This window comes from Palaemon carinicauda, chromosome 26 (genome assembly GCF_036898095.1).
Source record: "Palaemon carinicauda isolate YSFRI2023 chromosome 26, ASM3689809v2, whole genome shotgun sequence".
NCBI lineage: Eukaryota > Metazoa > Arthropoda > Malacostraca > Decapoda > Palaemonidae > Palaemon > Palaemon carinicauda.
Genome location: NC_090750.1, coordinates 11950287 through 11958375, shown reverse-complemented (window position 1 = coordinate 11958375; position 8089 = coordinate 11950287).

Genomic DNA, 8089 nt, shown 5'->3' with positions numbered 1-8089 from the left:
TGTGGGTGTGCGTGAGCATTTGTGTGCATATCCTTCTAAATCTTTAGCCTTCGATATTGGCGAGTCATGTACAATAGCATTTTATATAGTATTGCAAAATATATTCGCCTTCAGAAAAGTTCAACAAAATACTTTGTCAAGGCAATGTCTTTAGTGAGGTTTAGTCTTAAATTTGTTGGTTAAAAGGTTAATCGTTATTAAGAAAGATATGCGACCTTCGTTTTAAAAAGATATCATCGACAACTGAATTTGACTAATTATATTATATGAATATAAAATTAAAAAAAGGAAATGAAAAAAAACAAAGGCAATTACAACTTCATCAGATTTCGTCCAATGTTGAAAGAGGAAAAGAAAAAAATTATAGATCAACCTTTCACAGAGGTTTGATCGTTGTGTATAAGAAGCCGATGCAAGATGACAAAACTAAACGTATTTTATTAGTCCTGTTCGGATCATTTTACTACGAGAGTCATTTCGGAAGTATAAAATAATTATATATATTTTTTTTTAATTTATGAAGGAATATTATATCAGAATTAGACTCAAAATAGAGTTATTTAATTTTTCCTAGGCTTAGAAGTAACTAAATAACAAAGTAGAAGAGGCACCAAGTCTCATTTATTTCGTCATTTATCTTTTTGATAATTCACCTACTCGTAAACGTATATAATTGTTATATATTCGTGTACTTGGAATTTTTTTCCTATTTTACTTATATTTGCATTCATCTTTTACTATTTTCTTAGAAACTACCACAATGCAATCATGTAAAACTACTGCCGTCCCAAAAGATAATATTGACCACCAATTCTTCCTTTGACATCAAAGAGAGTTGCAATACAATTGGTCCTTTTGCTATTACCAAAGGAAATTTAGAACCTGCAAATGGTCTCAGTCTCATCTTCGGAGATATGCCGTATTAGAAGACCCATTTGTGAATCGTATTTAATGTGGAACTTGAACTAGAATTGAATTTTTCTTTAAAAAAGGAGGGTAACTTATAATCTAGATATTTTGCAGAAATTGGTTTGTATGAAATTGTATTTTCATGTGCTAATATTTTCAACGGATATTTCTTGAGACTCTTTTGTGGCTTTGAAATAAATAATTAAAGGGGCCGAGGCCTATTTTCATTTCTTAGGAAATGGGATAGAGTTGATTTGTCGTTATACGAAAATGGCTGAATTAAACCATTATATAAAAATACGATTTGAAATTAATGATTTGATTTTTGAGGGGGAAATATGCTTTTGAATTAAAGCAAATAAAACTTAGGGGTTACTCCTACACAGAAAAGTGAAACTCCTCATTTGATAAAATAAAAGCCCCAGGAATCACATCCTGGTATTCGGTTATCACCATGGAGCAAGATTCCCTTATCAATCATATACGAAAATAAAAGAATATGTTATTTTCCTACGCCAAAAATAAAGTTGGATATCCTTTGCTGACATATAAAAGATATACTTTTAGGTGCATCACTATTTGAAGTTATTAAAATTTTGAAATATGAATTTCAGCGTATTGGTTTTTTTGCGCTTTCTCAATGAAAATTCTAGAAAAAAATATGTTAATTTGGTTAATTATCTATAAAAAAAAGATTACCAATTATATGTTGGTGATAATACATTCCAAGTGAATGAATTATAAAATATTAGCAAATCCGTAAATTATACTTTCTCATGATTATTTATATTATATAAATATTCTACGATATAATTTTCTTAAGAAAATCGACATATATTGGAGAACAGTTTTCCAAGATCGATCGATTATTAGTCTATCTGTCTAAAAGTTACATAATGTATATACACAAAACGTAATGGTCTTCTAAAACCAGGTTAGGGCATTTCTTGCACCAAGTAAAGTATAATACTGTAATATTTTATTTTTTTTTTCATCTCAAAAATATGAAGTGATGTTGAAAATAAGAAAAATGTCATGGAATAATGTTATTTGATACAGCAAACATACGAGTTAGAATATTCAAACAAGGAATTTTTGGGTAAATATTAGGAAAAAAAACATACAAGAAGCAGAGGAAGAAGCAAGAGAGAGAGAGAGAGAGAGATGAGAGAGAGAGAGAGAGAGAGAGAGAGAGAGAGAGAGAGAGAGAGAGAGAGAGGAGCTTAGCGAAATGATTCCTCAAAAATATACTCTAAGAACAATTGAACCATTTGCCAACGAATCAGTTATTCATCGATAAAGTGAGGTTTTATTGTATTAAAACAACAATACTTTGAAAACACCTGATTCCGATATAGTCATTCATTCAGATATTAATGAACAAGTTGTTTTTCCTACAATAAATCTAGTGCATAAAATGATTATGATACAGAAAAAAAAATCATTATCATAATCCCATCCAAGGTAAATGGTGACCAATATTTTCTTTTAAAGCAAACTTAATTCCACATACACAGCATTTACTACTTTGACATATCCATTAGGGATAAAAGATATGAATAAATATGTGCGATATTAAATCGGAAATCTAATAAAGTTGTGATGCAACTGGATTTTCATTAAATATTGAAAGAATTCTCTTGTTTAGAATCAACTTTTATGAATCACTCACCTCATCAATGTTCATTAAGTTATGCACCCTGATGAAAATAGTGTGTATAACACACATACACACACAAGCACGCACACAGACACACACAGACAAGGGAGAAAAGACAATAAAGGGAGAGTCAGTTTTGGAATTTTGAATGTTGAAACCAAGACTGGTAAAGGGAGAGAGCTTACAGATATGGTGAAAAAGTTAGTTGATATAAAGTGTCATAAGGAGACAAAATGTAAGGAGAGTAAAGCAAGGTAGCGCTTTCATGGGGATCTATCGTGAGTCTGGTGGCAACAGGAATTTTATTGGTGTTATCGTAGGGGAAAAATGCAGGAGTGTGTTGAAGGCGAAGAGAGTATCAGATAGAATGATAAGCGTGAAGTTGGAAACTGAGGGCATAATGATGAATGTTATTAGAGCATATGCCTGTCAAGTTGGTATTGTGACTGAGGAAAAGAGAGAGTTCTGGGAAAGGTAGATGAACTGATGGATGGTCCCAAGAGAAGAGAGACTATTGAACGGTCCAGAATTAAATGGTCATGTAGTTGTGGGAAAAGATGGTGATGGAGAATAATGGGGATATTTGGCTTTGGATAAAGAAAGGTTAAGAGACAGATGATACTAAGTTTTGCCTCCAAATAATGGATGCTGCAGCTTTTAGTAGTTACTTCATGAAGGAAGATTAACACAGGGTAACAGACAAGAGTGGGAGAAAATCATCGAAAAGAAGTTAAGGATTCTGAAGTGGTGGATGGGAACTTTGTGACAAAACAGCATTGGAAGGTGGTATGTGCAACAGCCTTGTCTGTAAAAAAAAAAAGGAAGATGGTCAGAGAAAAAGCATAGCCTAGGTGCTACAAGATACAAACTGGAGAGTTTTAAACCAACTTCAGAGTGAGAGTAATGAAAGCAGTGCAAGCTCTGATGACTAAGAGATGAGAAATGAATAAAAGAAACTGGAAGAAAGATGCTTGCTTTTTTACTATGATATCAAGCAGTCACAAATAAATTCGATGGGGAATTCAGAGGTCCAGGAATGTATAAACAAACAAAGGATGGTAATAAATAGAATAATTCAATCAAAAAGATATTGAGAGAATACGTGAATTTAAAGAGAAACGTTAAAAGATTAGGAGGATATTATTTAGTAGATAGTAGGTTGGCCATTGCACCAACCACCCGTTGAGATACTACCGCTAGAGAGATATGGAGTCCTTTGACTGGCCAGACAGAACTACATTGGATCCATCTCTCTGGTTCATTTTCCTTTTGCGTACTCATACACTGAATAGTCTGGCCTATTCTTTACATATTTTCCTCTGTCCTTATACACCTGACAACACTGAGATTGCCCAACAATTCTTCTTCACCAATTGTATTAACTACTGTATTGTAATTGTTAAGTGGCCACTTTCCTCTTGGTAAGGACAGAAGAGAATCTTTAGCTATGGCCAGCAGCTCTTCTATGATAAGGACACTCCAAAATCAAACCATTGTTCTCTAGTCATAGGTAGTGCCATAGCGTTTGTACCTTGGCCTTCCACTGTCTTGGGTTAGAGTTCTCTTGATTGAGGGTACACTTGGGTACAGTATTCTTTCTAATTTCTCTTCCTCTTTTTTTTTTGTTAAAGTTCTGATAGTTTATATTAGAAATATTAATTTTAATGTGGTTACTGTTCTTAAAATATTTCAATTTCCATTCTTTCCTTTCTTCACTGGCCTATTTTTCCTGGAGGAGACACTTGGCATCCTGCTTTTCCAACTAGGGTTGTAGCTTAGCAAGTAATAATAATAATAATAATAATAATAATAATAATAATAATAATAATAATAATAATATTGTTAGAGAGATGGATATAATTTCCTGTTATAGAAAACTCTATTTCTAGGTTTCCACGAAATAAAATATTTCTTTTTTTCCGTATTTTCTCATCTGAAGTTAACAGCCATGAGTTATTAAAAAGATATCTATTATTATTTAGTGCTCTAATACTTGTTCCTTCTTCACATATCAAAATGAGATTCAAAAACTGAATGAAACAGTTTTTTTATCATATGCTTTTGGTTACCTAAAAGACCTACCTTTCCTTCCACACACACAGATTAAAAAAAAAAAAAAAAAAAAAACAACAATGCCTAATTATTTCTAAAACGAGAACCAATGTAATAAAAAAAGGAGAAATATTTACGCCAAGGCATAGAAAACTTTTCTCTCGAAAGGTTTTTGCTTGAGACAAAGACATTGTATCTGCTTTCTTAATTAAAAAAAAGGAAGACCTCTATTATTTTGTCACTCTTTTATGACAACACCAGATTGATTATGCTTTCGTGTCATTCTTTCCATTCTAATATTTTCTTGGTCTTAAATTCCGTTAGGGGAAGAACGTAGCAAACACTTCGACCTTCTCAGGTTGTTGGGTTTCTCTATCTTGGAAGATGTTTTAAGAAACTTTTTTCTTTGCTTGTAGAAACCCTAAGGAGAATTGTGGAAGATATGACTACATAAAAAATAAAATATAGGCATTTATGCCAAAAGACTATTATACGAAAAACAAGTTACATTGAAGGTAAGACTGGATAATTTTTGTCTATAATTCATATGCTTTTCTTTCAAGGTTTTTTTATCCTATTGGAATGTAATAGTTTCTAGATTATAAAGCTAATGATATATTTCGTCGCTATGACAAGTACTATGCACACGTGTAGGAGATGAATTACACGATGAAAAGGCATTAGATTCTCCAGAATATATCCAATTTAGAAAAAGAAAAAATAATAGAACTAATGAATTTTAGTCTTTAACAGAAGAATATCCTCTGGATAAAAAAGAAAAAAAAATAGGAATACTTTCATTATTAAAAAAAAGAAAAAATAAGAGCCAGTACTAACGAAAATGCTAAGCCCTGGGAAACAAAGCAAAGAGAGCCATAAAATCTCGATTTCAAAATTTTTGAAGTGGACATGCCAAACGTCGTCGAAATAGAAGCTCAGTTAATTACAATATTTTTAAAAGGTGTTTTCGAAAGTTTCTAATATATACCCGTTGAAATCACCTTTTTTATTTATTTCTTTATATATATATATATATATATATATATATATATATATATATATATATATATATATATATATATATATATATATATATATATATATATATATATATATATATATATATATATATATCTTATATATATATATATATATATCTTATATATATATATATATATATATATATATATATATATATATATATATATATATATATATATATATATATATATATATATATATATATATATATCTTACTGTGCTTTGCATTTCATACCCATCCCTATACTAGTGATAATTCTTCAATTTGTTCGTTCTTCTTCTTCTTCTTCTTTTTCTTCTTCTTCTTCTTCTTCTTGTTATTATTATTATTATTATTATTATTATTATTATTACTATTATTATTATTATTATTATTATTATTTTTATTATTATTATTATTATTATTATTATTAAATCTGCTACCATAGTTGAAATATCAAAAGGCCATATTTCTGATTAAAGAAAAAACAGGCTCGTAAGAATAAGAGAGAAATATGTAGAGTAATCCCATTATTATCTATAATACATTTGTTTTCAAATGACTACAGTATATTTACAACTTATTCCTGAAAATCTGAAATTTGATAATCATATTTTGCTGTTCCACGGTCTTTCATTCCTTCATTCTTAAGCATCAACCATAATGTTGATTTCAAAATCCCTTTTTTTTAGATATGTTCTTCAGAAAAAGGTAATGATAACTCCTTTTTTTTCTCCCACATAAGAAAATACTGTAGATTAATCATGAAGCAAAGTAAGACCGAGTTTTAAACTTCATCGTCTAATGAGGAAAGTTTTCAGATGTATCAACATATGTATACAAGAGAGAGAGAGAGAGAGAGAGAGAGAGAGAGAGAGAGAGAGAGAGAGAGAGAGAGAGAGAGAGAGAGAGAGAGAGAGAGAGAGAATCCAATGGGTCAAAGAATACAATGGAATGTCAAATTTCTTCCCAATCGTCTTATAATAACATACAAACTGGTGCCCAATGATGGCCACTGACCTGCATATATATATATTTATATATATATATATATATATATATATATATATATATATATATATATATATATATATATATATATATATATATATATATATATATATATATATATATATAAGCCTTGTATATTTTTGATACATTAATGTCTGGATTCTCTTAACGACCTCGGGGTTAGAGCCCCAGGCGAAATCCCACAAAGACAAGAGCTTGTGACCGGCCGGGAATCGTACCCTGGTCGGCTAGCTTGTATGGACAGTGACTAAACTAAAGTGTTTAGCCACTGTGTATACAAGCTTGGCGACCAGGGTTCGATTCCCGGCCGGTCACAAGCTCTTGTCTTTGTGGGATTTCACCTAGGGCTCTAATCCCTAGGTTGTTAAGAGAATCCAGACATTAATGTATCAAGAATATATATGGCTTATTTGAATACGAAAAACACGTCTAAATGAGCAAAATTTATCTCATATATATATATATATATATATATATATATATATATATATATATATATATATATATATATATATATATATATATATATATATATATATATATATATAAATATAAATTAGATTAAACGTACATCACCCATGAAACTAGTGTGTTTGGTTACAACTATACTCTTAAAAGTCTAAACATAATAATAAGACAATCTTACTTTCTACTTAGTAGATACTTATTTAAATAGCAATATTAATACACACACACTCAAACTGATAGAAATTATTTTCCTTTTCACTGAATTTTACATTATTTTTGGGATTATAGTAACTTTCTAATTTGCATTGTCTGCATGTAATTGTACATGGTAATCCATACCCTCCGTAACTTCACTCTGATGATCAGCAGGCATATTTAAAACTACAATGAATTAAACAGATTATCAGGAGCGCCATTCATATATGACATTGCACGTAGTTATCGTGTTGGCCTCCAAACCTTGGTTATGAAGAGGGATTAAGGACATGCAGAAGTTCATTGAAATCTCTCTCAGTCCTTTTGCTTTTACGAAAGCAACCCACTTTTACCATGATGACTCATATTGTCTTCTAGATGACTTAGACTTGTATTCTTCTAAGAATTCTATATTGCCTCTCGAGATCCCAAATCTTTTCTCAACCGCTAGGGCAAGAAAATCATGCAATGAAGGGTTTGGGTTCTATGTAATAAAATGAAGGCAATTAATCTCTGAACCTTCCGGAGTTGTCCCGGGTTCAGAACTAAGGACCGCCTCAGCCTCTGTTCCTTCCTCAAGAAGGATAGATTGCTCTTGGGCTACCTGGGAGCCAACAGAGCTACTCCCACCTGGAAGGATCTCAGCATGTTGAGGACTCTCAGCAGGTGATTGGAGGGGATGAACTGGAAATCCTAAGTCTATCCCTACCATTTTAGAGACATGTTTATCATTTAATTTAGAGGATCCTCGT